A 14,504-nucleotide genomic window follows, 5' to 3' on the forward strand; every position below is an offset into this window, starting at 1 on the left:
TGATGTATAAAGCATATCCATTTAATCAAACTAGTGGGGATACATTTTCTGATAGCAGTTTCTTCAAAGTGATATTACTTATTTCCAGGCAAAAGCTCAAATTTAAGGAATTATCTCCGATAGTGATTCTTCCTTTTCTGGATTTCAGAGCATACCACATAGTAATGATAATGACTATTTGCATAATCATACTGAGAGCTAAACTTGATACATACATTTACTCTGTGCCAGGCATTGTCCTAAGTCCATTACATTTAATTACTCGGCTCGATGGTATAGCATTTTTATTGTATAAATGAGGGAATGTGTCACAGAGATGTTTAGACACAGCTCAGACTCCCTGCCATGGAGTCAATGTCATGTCATAGGGACCCTAGAAGATAGGGCAGAACTTCCCCTGGGGGTTCCTGAGATTGTAACTCTTTATGGAGTAGAAAACCATCCAGAGGAGCAACTAATGGTTTCAAACTGCCGGCCTTTCAGCTCACAGCCCAACACTTAGCCACGTTAATAATGGAAGAGCCACTGTTACAATGTAGGTATCATAGCTGTGATGCGAGTCTGAGCACAGCTATGACACTGCACTGCCGCTTCTCTTACACTCAGAAAGCCCGTGAGCCTGGTGAAAGAGGTAACTATTCCTATGGTAAAGAAGAGGAAATTAAAGCTCAAAGGGTAAGTGACTTGTCCAAAATAGCAAGTTAACCAGTGTCAAAATCCGGGGTAGCAGCAGTTCTAACTGCTGCCTCTGCATTTTCAAAGAGCATGTTCTCAAGACCCTCAGATGACCTCATCATGACCAGTCACTTACTCTCCTCACGCGTCCTGACCCACTGCAGGAGGGGGCAAGAAAGATCATCTCCAGCTTATTTGGGACTGGGCAGAAGGGGAGGTGTGTGGGGTTGAGCTGCTGGCAGGATTTCAACTCTCCATGGGAGTTCAAAGCCAGAAGTCGGAATGTCAAGGCTCTGGGCCAGCGTTTCAAAGCATCCTTCTCGCTCCTCGGATTTATAAATGCATAAGTCCACCAAGAGTCTCCTGGAAGAAAGGTTTAGAGATATACTTGTGAAAAGTCAGGCATTGCATATCCTGTGGGGCATGGTACTACGCTGACAAGCAAGGGGCCACTGTGAGTCAGAAGCAATTTTAAAAATAGCTTTATTGGCATATAATTCACATATTATACAATTCAGTCGTTCAGTCAAATTAAGAAGAGTTGTGCGGTCATTGTCACAATCAATTTAAGGACACTTTCTTCTTTCTCATACTTATCGTTGTTGGCTCTCTAGTCCACTTCCCCCTTCCCTGCCATGCCCCTAGGTAACTGTTAATCCAGTTACTCTCTCTATAGATTGATCTATCTTGGATTTCATATGCAGAAAATAGTACAAAACAAAACAACAAACAAACAACAGTGACAAAACAAAAAAGAGGAAAGCCTCAATTGAAAATAAAGCAGAAAATGTTAAAAACGGAAACAACTTTGAAATGCGTAAAACAAAACAACAACAACAACAACAACAACAACAACAACAAAAACCCTCATTTCTGTTGAGTCAATGCTGACTCATAATGACCCGCATAGGACAGGGTAGAACCGGCTCTGTGGGCTTCTGAGACTGTAATTCTTTATAAGCGTGGAAACCCCTGTCCAGTAGAACAGGTGGTTTTGCAGTGCACACTTTGCAGTTAGCAGCCCAATGCGTAACCAATATGCTACCAGAGTTCCAAAATGGGTCAAGAGAGAGATCAAATTATAAGGTGTTACATTTAGACCTAACTGCCTCTGCCTTAATAGACTTTATATTGCTTTCTGTCTATTCACATCCCTAGACTTTGGTCAGAGGGGATTCATGAGAGGCTTATACCATGTGGGGCCTCTGCAAATGGATTTTGGGCTTCTAAGGTCATCCATAGCCTTCTGCAAGCCAAGCGCTCACAATCTAAGCTCTGGCATTGTTCCCTCTTTCAGATTTGGATTTTGTAATTTACAATCCTTGGATCACGCAGGCTGGTATGCTTCTACTATGTGGACTTAGTTGATGCCTCACTTAGATAGCTACTTATATTAAGACAAAGTTTTTAAGACCCCAAATACTATTCTTTCTGATAGCCAGGCACCATCTAGTTTCTTCATCACACTTTGTTATAGCAACCATATCTTCAGTGGTCTCTTCATGAGGGTGAGTATGGAGTAGGACCATGTCCTAAGAACGAATTTTTCTTAGGTTAGGACTACAATTAAGGGTGCACCTCAAATCCATTCATATATCTGTGCTTTTATATATGTCCCTGGCTCATTCTTAGAGACATCATTATTTTGCTGGAGAACATTATAAATCATCCCCATAGAGTGTAAGGTAATTTTATTGATAGTACCCTTAAATTTAGCCAATAGTGCATAATTTAAAACATTGTTGACAAAGGGAAATTATACATGTATAGGCTGGGTTTTCATATCGCAGTATGTGAATCGTTGACTTGTACAGATGAAAAGTTTCAATGACTAGACACTATTTACATGAAGAGGAATGGGGAGAGGGCAAGACTTTCAATAACACTCATTCACAAAGAAGAGCCATGCCTACAAATACATGGCATAATAAAGCAAAGAGAGCATTGAAGAGTAAATCTATAGCACTTCTGGGCCACCATTCCTTGGGTACCCTCAAAACAAAATATCCAATCCAAAGTCCAATGACCACCAATTCTTCAACCATGAGGCAGCTTTTTCACACTTAGGGTGTGTCAGCCTTCAGTCCAAGAGGGTTTGTCAGTTCCTTAAGCCTGCTGCAGGTGAGTTCAAGGTAAAGCCCAGTTCTCGTAGTAGGGTTTCCACATTGAATTTTTCTGGTGCAGCCTGTGAAGGATGTGGTGCACCTCAAAAGGACAGCGTCTAAAGTCCTGGATGTCTGTAGCATACAGCCTGGGTCACTAAGGGCTTCATAGAACCTAGGTATGAAATGTCCCATTAGGAGCACAATCCCGGCACATTCTCCTCTGGAAGTCTATATAAGTATTGTTAAGCATTTTTCCTGATGATAGGTTGCCTCACCCTGTTTACCCACAAACAAAAGAGTATTCGCCTTCTCCAAGACAGGCATGCCCCACACCCTCATCCATGCCTGGCTAATCCTTCTTGTAGGGTTGTCTGTTGATTTCAGTCCTGGTGGCATCGTGGTTATGAGTGGGCTATTAACTACAAGATCAACAGTTTGAAACCACCAACTGCTTCACAAGGAAAAGATGGAGTTTCTTCTCCTCTAGAGAATGAGGGTCTTGGAAACCCGCAGGGGCAGTTCCACCTCGTTTTACAGGAGTTGCTAGGAGCAGGGTCCACTCGTGGCAATAGAGCAATGTCGTGTGGCCGCAACTACTGACCCTCGCTCTCTCCTCTCATCTTGAGAAACTAACCGCTGATGAGAGGAGCTGCCTCCCCTGTTGGAGTGGATTTTGGAGATGTCAAAATTCAGGGTGTGGTCTATGGGAGTCCAAACCAATTTGATGGGCAACTAACTACCTTGCCTTGGTCCTGAGCACACACATTTCCATCGGGTGCCCGGACTTGTGGTTGGCTGATCTTCACGGCCACCAGACAATGGAGGGGATCCTTTCAGTGCTGATAAACCAGATTACTTCTGGTGAACCCTTTGCATTTTATTCTGAAATAATATTCCTGTTTTATATTGAGGATCAACTGTGAGTGCTGTGGCTACCTGATGAAATATAGATGTGTCCACAAGGGGGCTGTCTTTGCCTATTTTAAAAGTTTTTCTTTTCAACAATATTGCCCTTTTTGTCCTTTTTTTTTTCTCTTTCTCCCGAAACAAAATAGAATTATTTGCTTGGTTTGTCGTAAGCCCTTGTCATCACTAAATTGAGCTTTGAGGACCAGCTGCAGCGGCAGAGTTGGGGCAGCAGAGATTAAATGACGCCAAAAGATCTGGAGAGGTCTAGGAATGGGAGAGAGAGTTTGAGTAACTCACCTGCCCCTCAGGAGGAATCTGAAACTCCCTGTGTGCATATGAAACTCAAAACCCGGGCTCTGGCTTTTTGAATATTAGGACTATCATTAGGATTGAATTAGATTATCTGTTTCTTCTCAAATCCCCTTAAAGCTAAAGGTAAATAAAATAACACAATTTCAGGTTTAAGTAACTTTCGAGTATTTGGAATATTGATTCCGCAAACTATTTTTCTCTTATGCTTGGCATCGCTTTAAATTCTGAATTTAAGTTGGGTGTTTGCTCTTTCCTCGTGTCTGAAGTTTCTTTGACCAAAGCAGTGAAGGGCTGTCGATGGAACTAAATTTGGTTTGAGCAGAAATGAAAGCCTGAGGTTACTGGCTTCTGTTTTGAGTGACAAACTTTCCATTTGCTTCTGATGGTGGCGTAGTCTGTGGGATCGCCGAGGCCCAAAGCAGGGTTCTGCAGTAGCGTGTGTTTACAGTGGAAACTGTGCTTCGTTCGCCTTTTGTATGTATGCATGTATGTATGGTGGTGGAAAAAAAAATGAACGCCTCCAGGCCATTGATGGAGAAGTGGCAGCACATTTCCAAATCACTTAGAGTTCCTGCAGAAATGAGCATGACCAATACAGATGAATTTTTAAAATATAGAAGGTGAAACACAATGAGATGGAGCTTGGCATTTTGTTAAACAGACTAATTGGTGTATTTTCTAGAAATGATAATCTATCAGTTAACTGAAGGCCACACGCTTGTCATTTGAGGTTTAAATCGATCAATAGATCTGATAACTGTTAAATGATTGATGTCCTCAGGGCTTAAAAAAAAAAATCCCAAACCGGTTTCTTTAGAGTTCCTTCTGATCCCTACCAGCCACATGCGTGTGGCTGTGGAACAGCGCACCACAAAGCGTTTTTCCCAGGGCTGATCTGCAGAAGCGGCTTGCTGGACCTTTATTTCCAAGGTGCCGCTCAGTGAGCTTGAACCTCCAGTCTTTCAATCAGTAGCTGAGCAGATTAATCTCCTCAGATTATACCACCCAGGGTGCACCACCCAGCCCTAAGAATTTAGGGCTGAAAACCCTCAGTGGGATAGTCCAAATGTCATAGTGGGATAGTCCAAATACTAAATAGATAAATAAATAAACTTCTCACCCTGAATTATAGACTAATGCTGTGGGATTCAACAAAATCTGCTTAAGGATATCATCAAATATCCTCAATTGTGGAAAATCATCATGTTCCAAATGACTTTTAAGTGATCTTTTTAAACTCATATCCCTCTTGAGAACCAATTCTGATGAAGAAGATAGATAACATAAAGCTCAAAAATAAAACAAGACAAAAACTCACTGCCATTGAGTCAATGCAAACACATAGCGACCCTATAGCTGATATGTATTAAATGCTTACAAGGTACCGGTAGATGTGGTTTTAGGTGCTATACATATATTAAAGCACTCGATACACAAAACAACTAACTTGAGGATCATTCCAGTTTACTGATGAGGAAATGAAAGAACAGAGAAGTTAAAAACTACACCAAGGCTACATACCTAATAAGTAGTAAAACAGTGATTTGGACCTAAAGAGTCTGAGACATGCCATTGGGGGTGGGGGGAAGCATTATCAAAGGCTAACAGGACCCGAAAACAATTTTCTAAAGAAGAAGAAGCCTGTTGTTGGCACAATTGCCCTTCAGTGTCGTCAACTTGACAATTAGACATTCATTTGGCTGTAGAACTTTTAGTGTGCCCTCACAAGGGAGCACTTGTCATATATGGAGTGCAAGGGTTTTGTCCTGTGTGTTCTCATTTTATGATCTCCACTGGAAATTTTTGAAAAATGAGGAGACAATTCACAAAGTAGGTTTGTTTGATTTTCTACATTAGAAGGTATGTTAGCCCTGGTAGACTGGAGAAACAAATTCATAGACACTCATGTGTATAAGAAAGAGCTTTATATATGAGAGAAATTGAATATTGAGAGAACATTCCAGTCCAGTCCAGATCAAGTCCATAAGTCCAATATTAGCCCATATGTCAGATACCAATCTATAAATTCCTCATCAGACTCACGCAACACATGCAATGACGCTGAATGCAGGAAGATCACAGGCCAGTGAGGGGAAAGTCTTGTGGGTCCAGTGGCGGTAGAGGCATCTCCGTGCTGGCAGAGGTCTCCATGTGGCTCCTTCAGCTCCAGGGCTCTAGCATACCTCCAGATGTCTTGTCAGTACGCATGTCTCTCAGGGAGTGAGCATGCCCTGCCTCCAGCAAGCTATTTATCTCCTTAGCACCTCCAAATGAGGTCTCAAGCTGCAACTAGATTGACAGGCTTCCACCCCTTTACTCTTAAATCTCAAATTGACAACAGATTATGTAACTACCACACAAGGAATCAGAATGGATTTTCAAGTCTCATCACACCTGATTTGAAAATGTAGGACTCCTATGTAGTGCTGATCTCTCCCCATCCCTCAAATTCTATTGAAATAGTTCCCAGATGAGGAATGGACATGAATTAAGTTAGTTCCTAAGCTACCTAGTCTATGGAGGTAAACCAGAGAGATTAATTGTTCAGGATTGAATTTTCAAACAGGTTGAAAGCAAGCACAAGAGATGATATGGTTCTCATCGCAGAGTGATTGATACGTTTCTGTGGGTGAGACGTGTAGACACAGAATGGGATGTGAAGTTTCCGTCAGTGGAGAAGTCAGCTGTTTTTCGTGCTAATGAAACATCCTGTGGCTCCATGATTGTAGAATCTCAAAACACGCAAACACATCCATCAGATGTGATTTGATATCGAAAAAAATATTTTGAACTCAGCATGTTCAGAACTGATCTCCTGATCTTACTCACTACATCAGTAGCTTTCCACATATCAACCACAAAATGCCACCCTTCGAGTTGCTCAGGCTCACACCATCGAGTAATTCTTGTGTCTTTTCCTTCTTTCACATCTCACCGCATCGAATTTCTCAGAAACTCTGTTGGCTTTACTTTCAAAATATGCCCAGGATTTGACCACTGCTTACCAACTACAGCTTCCAGCCGCTCTCTGCTACCATCCCTCTCCGGGTTGATCTCAGCGGCCCTCCTGACCCATCTCCCCGCTTCCCCCCTTGCCCGTCCCCCGACTGCTCGGCCACAGAAACCAGAAAGGGACATAAGTCAGACCAGAGCCCTCCTCCTCTGAAGTCCCACAATAACTACATTTCATACAAACAAAACCTTCTCTATGATCCTACATGACTTGACCTCCCATTACATCTCCAACCTTATCACCGTTTCCTTTTCCAATTGTTGTTGAGCTCTGATGACTGCACTTTATTTCTGTCTAGATATTCTTCATGTGCTTCATCCTTCACCCAATTCCAGTCTTTCCTCAAACCAGTCTCCTAGGAACACTCTCCCGCGCCTGTTGACCCCACCCCATTGTGCCTTCTTTGTTTCCACAGTCCCTGTGATCTACCAACATACGATACCTCCTTTCCCCCCGAAAGCCGGTGCCTCCTCCCCGGGGCCCTCTCTTCCCTCCTCCTCAGCCCATGAGAACAGGACTCTCTGTTTTGTTTACTGATACATCCCATGCATCCAGATCATTGCATGAAACATAGTAGATGTTCAATAAATACAGTATTGGATGAATTGTTGAATCAAGATGTCGTGGAACTGTAAACAGATTTGAAAAGTAATTAGAAACCAGAGATGTTTGTTTGGATACTACTCAGATGCAATCGTTGATGTGAAAAAGCGAAAACAGTCATTGCAAAGTTATAGGAGACAGATGATTTGTTTTCGTGCAAGATCGGTAAGCTAAAAGAGAATAAAGAAAATTGTGATGTGTGTGTTTTCCTTAGTTAATTGAAAGCTAGTCAGATAATTTGTAGTGAGTACAAAAATAGCCACACCAGTTGCTGGCAAACTAAGGCCGACTCATATATCATAAAATGGTTCTAGCTGTTTTTCTCCCTTGGAGTGGCTGGTGGTTTCAAACTGCCAACCTTGAGGATCACATAAGCACTATGCCACCAGGACTTCTAGACTATGGATAGACATCCTTAAACCAAGCCTACCAGGTAGGTTATGTGATTACCAGAAATTCTATGTGAGGTACTTAGCATATGCCAGGCATACTGAAGGTACTTTATATAAATGGTTATGCATTTATACATATGCACTTAAAATGCTTTTGAATGGACACTTATGAATTCTAGTTTTTATTGAAATTTAAAAAAATGAAAATATGTCCTTTATTTCCTTAGGTATTTCATTATACATCTATTTTGAACTAAGAAATCTCAGGATTTAAAAACTGATGAATGGCTTCAGTTTTTAAACCGGTATGCAAGGCTCAAGGGTGAAAGTTTGCTAATGTAATGATGGTTGTGACTGGTGCTTGAAGTATTTGCATTCCTTTTCTTGGCGAAGTATGGGTGAATTCTGTTACTGAAGTTACTCCTGGTGACCTCTGTGCAGAAGATAGGGACTCCTCCCTGGAGGACGTGGCCCACTGGGTCACTCCACCCAGCAACGGGCATTAGGCTCTCAAGTCCTTTCCAGGCCGAAGCACCCAGAACTTCACCCAGGCTCAGATCAACGAGGGCCAGCTAGAGTTTGTACACACTGGTAAGTCAGAGAAAACAATGTGTTTCAAAGAGAGGGCAAGACCATCCTGGCTAATTGCTACTGCATGTGAACCACCACCCCGGCCACTGATGTTGAGTCCATTCTGAATCATGGCGGCCTGTGGGACACAGTCCAATTGCGCCATAGGATTCCGGAGACAAACTCATCTTCTTCCACTGGGGTTGAACGGCTGAGCTTGGGTTTGCAGCTCACTGCTTAACCACCGCACCACCAGAGCGTCATCCTGTACACTGCAAGCCTAAAAACTCCAGTTCGTATAATTAGAGAGAGAGAGAGGGAGAGAGAGAGAGAGAGGCGGAGTGTTTTAGAAAAGCAAACACTCAAGAGTCCCTCTAGTTCCTGTGGCTTACTTCCTGGAAGTCTGGGGTCCATGTAAGTGTCCCGCAGATCCCTCTCCTGGCTTCCCACTGCAGAGCACCTCTTCTCTGTCATCCGCCAGGCTACCAGACGTTAGAAGGTAGTGTTCTCAGGGTATTCTTTTGCTGTCTTTTCCCCCACCAGAGTCATGAGAACAGGGCTCTTTTCTGTGTGCTCCCTCCTGTATACACAGAACTTTGCACAGCGGACGTTATATAGCAGGCACTTAATAGAAAGCACATTGGATCAAGGAATGAAATAATGTGGAACACCCATTATGTCCCAGGTACTGTTCCAGAGGCTGGGCACACATTCGTGTCCAAACCAAAAAGCTGTTTGTTGAATGGATGAAAACATGAAGGAATGAGAGACTGGGACGCTAAAAGGCCCTTTCTTCTTTCTCCTTGTCAGGGATTGAATGACGCCTCGGTCACGGTAAATTATGTTCTCACCGGTGTCTCCAAACCTGCAGCGTGGGGACCGTGTGGTTTAGACAGACGGTAACAGCAGCCTTAATCTACCCACATAAATAACACAGCATTGCTTCTAGAATGACTGGTACTCTAATCGTACTAAAAAAACACTAAAAATTAAAAAAATAGAATTAGAATAGAGTGTTTACATGCTGATTGGTAAAATATAATTCACTTAAAGAGGTTTTTTTTTTTTGCTGTGTGTTTTTATTCTAAAAATACCAAAATCTTAGTATCATCTGATGAAGATCTAGAAAGTTTTTTATTTCTTTGACAAGATTATTGTATTTTCCTAAAGGAGAGAGCAACTGCTCCTGTGAGTCACACAAAGAAGTTTCAAATTTCTCAAAGTGTACAATCTATAATGAGAAGGGATTCCGGCTCTCTCCTACTTGCTTGCCATTGTAAAATGTATGTTCACATGATCTGATTTGTTTAATATTCAGAACACCTCTGAGCAATAAGCAGTAATGGTTCCATTTTAAAGATTAAAACACTCAAGCAAACCAACCCTGAGGCTAATCATGATTAAGTTGCTCTGACTGACCCCAAAGCTAGGCTTTCTCCTCCAGTAGGCACCCACTGGAAGGCAGAAAGTGTGGGAAAATGGAATATGAAAAGATAATGACACTCTTCCACGAACTTTCTGTAGACCTCTCATAAGTTGAAGAACAGAAATTATTCATTACCATGAGAGTCAAAAGACAATTAGCTCTCTAGACTGATAGATGTCAACGAACCAGGTCATATTCACGTTGAGTGAGTAAAGTTTCTCATAAAACAGAAGGAAGGAGAGTTAAAGGCAAACACAATACAAGCGCCAATCCATTAGATTTTCTAGATGGAAGAGAGGGCCAGCCTAATGACCCTCAAAGTGGCTGGAGCCCAGCTGTAGATGAGTCTGCTGCAGAAACCAGCTGGCTCTCTCCTGGTACAACTGTCCATCAGCCCCAAACAAAGACTTATGTTTAATTAGTCTCTCTTAGCATTTTATATTTGCAAAGTGCTCTGCCATTAATCTAATTCAGTATTCCACATAACAACCTAAGTAGGTTGATCAAACCAAGATGTGGGAGGCTGTGTGATTTATTTAAGGTCACTCTTCTGAAAGTACTGGCAGGACAAATGTGAGATTACACAGGTCAACCCTCTCTTTACCTTTCCCATCCCATAATTAATTCAATCATTAGGGCACACCCAGTGTCTATTCCAGTGTTGTTTAGAGGTAGCTCTTTTCGATCCTGCCTCTGTTCACCCAGATTCATGACCTGTTCACTGTATTTCATGGTATTCCTCAGTTTCAACAAGTATATGTTTTACAGGACTATTTCTCATGAAAACTAACAAAATGTTTGTGGATGCCGATGTAGAAGTAGGCAGACACAGAATTCTAATTTTTCTTTTCCTGGAGACTTCTGAGTGTATTGGGGGTGGGGGTGGGGGCGAGTTTTAAAAGTCTGTAATCTTTATTTGTGAAGAATGAGAACTCACAGGGTTTAAGTAGGGGTTTGAGAGCCTGTTAAGACACCAAGTTACATTTCATTAAATCAAACGACTAAGTCGGCACTTGTGGAATCGAACTGGGCCTTTGGTTCCCAGTGATAACCATATGTTATCCCTGAGGCCAACAAGGAGTGCATTTCTACCCATTACATGTTGCAGAAACTGGTAGGTGGCTCTTCAATGAACACTTTCACAGGGTGGTGGGAATGGAAACACCAGGTTCTCTCATGAAGAGAACATCTTCATATTCCATTGGTGACCTTGCCTTATACTTAGTGAGTCGGTGATCTGACTTATGTAGTGATTGCGCCTTATGCTTTGTGAATCAGAGAGTGGGAAAGCCCTCCTGGGAATTGGATCAATAGGTGGTCCATCTCACTTTCAGCTTTTTACATAAGCTAATTTATAACCTCACTGATTCAATAACCCCTCGACAGAGTGTAGGAGTAGGTCACCCTCTTGAGACAGGTGAGTAATTAGAAACGTGGGCCGCTGTGCTTGCTTCTCTTCCTTTTGCTTTCAGCGGTACCAGGGGAGTATTATCAATACACTGAAGACATTGCGTGTGTGTGTGTGTGTGTGTGTGTGTGTGTGTGTATTTTGCTTGCATGCATTACATTTTTTCCTGGTATAAATTGATTCCAAAATAATAGAATATAAGTGTTTAACAATGTTCACTATGCCGCTGCTAGATTTTTGTTGCTGTTGTTGAAAACAAGTTTGATTTCTTGTATTGCGTTGCTGGGAGGAAACATCTCCATTTTAGACTTGTGGTGATGTTGTCAATACAAGATGATGAGTTTTAGCTTTGTGTCCTGGACAATTCTGGTGTAGTGGTGACATGTTGGGCTGCCAACATCAAGATCAGCAGTTTGAAGCTGTCATCTGCTCCACTGGCAGACAGGGGAGGCTTTCTACTTCCGTAAAGAATCAGAGTGTACGAGACCCAACGGTGAAGTTCTAACCTGTCCTGTAAGGTCATCGTGAGTCAGAAGGGACTCAATGGCCCGGAGTTTGTTTTGTTTTTTAGTTTATCACAGAATGAGCACACTTTTCTATCCCTAAGTGTTCCTTTGCAGGGCCGTCAGGTGGGAGTGCGGGTGAAAGTGGGTGGCTTTTCCAGAGCAGCCTACCTGACCCCAATCTCATTTCTTCCTCTGAAGGGGCCGTGACTGAGGCTTTACTTTTCAGGTGACTGATGGTTTGAACTTTGCGCCTTGGCAGATTTTTAACATCACAGCTCAAGCTCTGATCATTAGTTTAGAAGCAAACAGAGGACTGGGCTTCTTTCCAGGTAAGATTTTAACACGAACACGTTTGGGGTTTGAGGGGTTCTTTTCTGTTTGTTCGGGAAGTCCTACTTGTGTAGTATAAAGCATCATGTTTACCACAAGGTGATATCAGCAACAGTGATCACGTCCCAGAAGGATCTCTGTTTGCAGGAACTGGAGGGTCTTTCCCCTCTGCGGTTGCTCAGCAGGTGTCATATTGGCACGAGAGGTGGGGCAGAGGGAAGGGCACTAATGGAAGGAGTCATCTCCATGGCTCGTGTGCACGCTTTGCCTGCCCTCTCTAAGTCCATAAGAAAATGAAAAGAGCCAGGCCCCGTTACAGTGACCACCTTGTGCTTTTGTTTCTTTTTGATTTTTTAATTATGAATGTAACAAAACAGTGTTCCTTATATTTTAATAGTTATGCATCCTCAATAAAACGCAGATAGAGAAAGGCACTAATATTTTCATTGTCAGTGGTCAATCTAGCCAAATGTTCTCAATCCCACGATTGAGAAATCATGAGAAAGCTATTCAAAATAGTGATGCTTAAGCTCCAGCCCACACCAATTGAATGACAATCTCTGGGATGGAACCTGGGCATCATTATTTTCGCTCAGTAGTTTCAAGTTCAAGCACTTCTAAAGTGCAGCCAGGACTAAGAGCTGCTAGACAAGGCACTGTATCCCTCTTCTCATTCTTGCAGCTGGGTGATGTCGGTGATAAATGTACAAGAATCAGGCAGGACTCATGGCTTAGTGAGCTGAGGGTACACATTGGCCATGCAACCAGCAGATGGTGGATAGAGCCCCATGCTTCTGTCGCCAACCCAGAGAAAATCACTGAATGGAAGTCAATTAATATTTTTTACTCTGGACTTAAAACGTTTTTATTGAGATAAAATATGTATGACATATCATTTTCCATTCAAACCACTTTTAAATGTACAATGCAGTGGCATTAAAAACATTCACAATGTATAGCTTAGCAACACTATTTCCAAAAGTTTTCATCACACCCCCCTTTGTACCCATTATGCAACAACTCTCCCTTAGTCCCACTTCCTAAACCCCTATTAACCTCTTATCTAATTTCTTTCTGTATATAAATTTGCCTATTTTAGATAGTTTATTTGAGGGAAACCATGCAATATTGTACTCAGTATCGTTTTCAAGGTTCGTTCATGTCATGTCATATATCATAAGGTAGTTTCTCTTTATGGCTGGATAACGTTCCATTGTATGTATATGCCACATTTTCTTCCCATTCTCCTCAAGGTGATCCATGTTCATGATGGTCCTTGAGCAGAACGGGGAATCCAGAAGAGTTCATTGTGCTCCTGCATAACTTGCAGATGGCCCAAGAAGTAGTATGCAAACAGAACAAGGGAATACTGCCTGGTTTAAAATCAGCAAAGGTGTGCATCAGGGTTGTATACTTGTTCAACCAGTATGCTGATTGTACAGATAATCAGAGGCACTGGATGATATGAAGAAGAATGTGGCATCAGGATTGGGGGAAGGCTGATTAACAACCTGCAATATGCAGATGACACAACCTTGCTTGCGAAAGTGAAGAGAACTTGAAGTATTTGTTGAGGAAGATTGAGGAGTGCAGCCTTCAGGAAGAATTCCAAAATCCTCACAACTGGACCCATAGGTCACATTATGATCAATGGAGAAAAGGCTGACGTTCTCAAGGATTTCGTCTTGCTTGGATCCCCAGTCAATGCTCATGGAAGCAACAGCGGAGCAATCAAAAGAGCCATTGCTTTAGATCAATCTGCTGCACCAGACCTCTTTAGAGTATTAAAGAGCAAGGGTGTCACTTTGCAGACTGACCCCAGCCATGATATTCTCTGGAGCCTCACCATTGCATGCAGAAGTTGGATATTGCATGGGGGAAAACAGAAGAATCATTGCATTTGAAATGTGGTGCTGGCGGGGAATGTTGAAAGGACTGTGGACTGCTTAAAGGACAAACAGATTTCTCTAGTAAGAAGAAAGACTTTGTCTTACGCACTTCGGACTTGTTGTCAGGAGAGACCAGTCTCTAGAGAAGGACGTGGTAAAGTGGATTGACCCAGTGGCTGCATCCATGGGCTCAAGCAGAGGAACATGGCTCGCACAGGACCACGGAGGGCAGTGTTTCGTTCTGTGGTGCCTAGGCTCTCTATGGGTTGGAATGGAATCAATGGCACCGAAGAACAACACTACCACATTTTGTGTATCTATTCATCTGTTATGGACACTGGATTGTTCCTACCTTTTGTCAGTTGC

The sequence above is a fragment of the Echinops telfairi genome, unplaced genomic scaffold (genome assembly GCF_000313985.2).
Source record: "Echinops telfairi isolate 266 unplaced genomic scaffold, ASM31398v2 ScPeMD7_7469;HRSCAF=8507_1, whole genome shotgun sequence".
In the NCBI taxonomy this organism is placed as follows: Eukaryota; Metazoa; Chordata; class Mammalia; order Afrosoricida; family Tenrecidae; genus Echinops; species Echinops telfairi.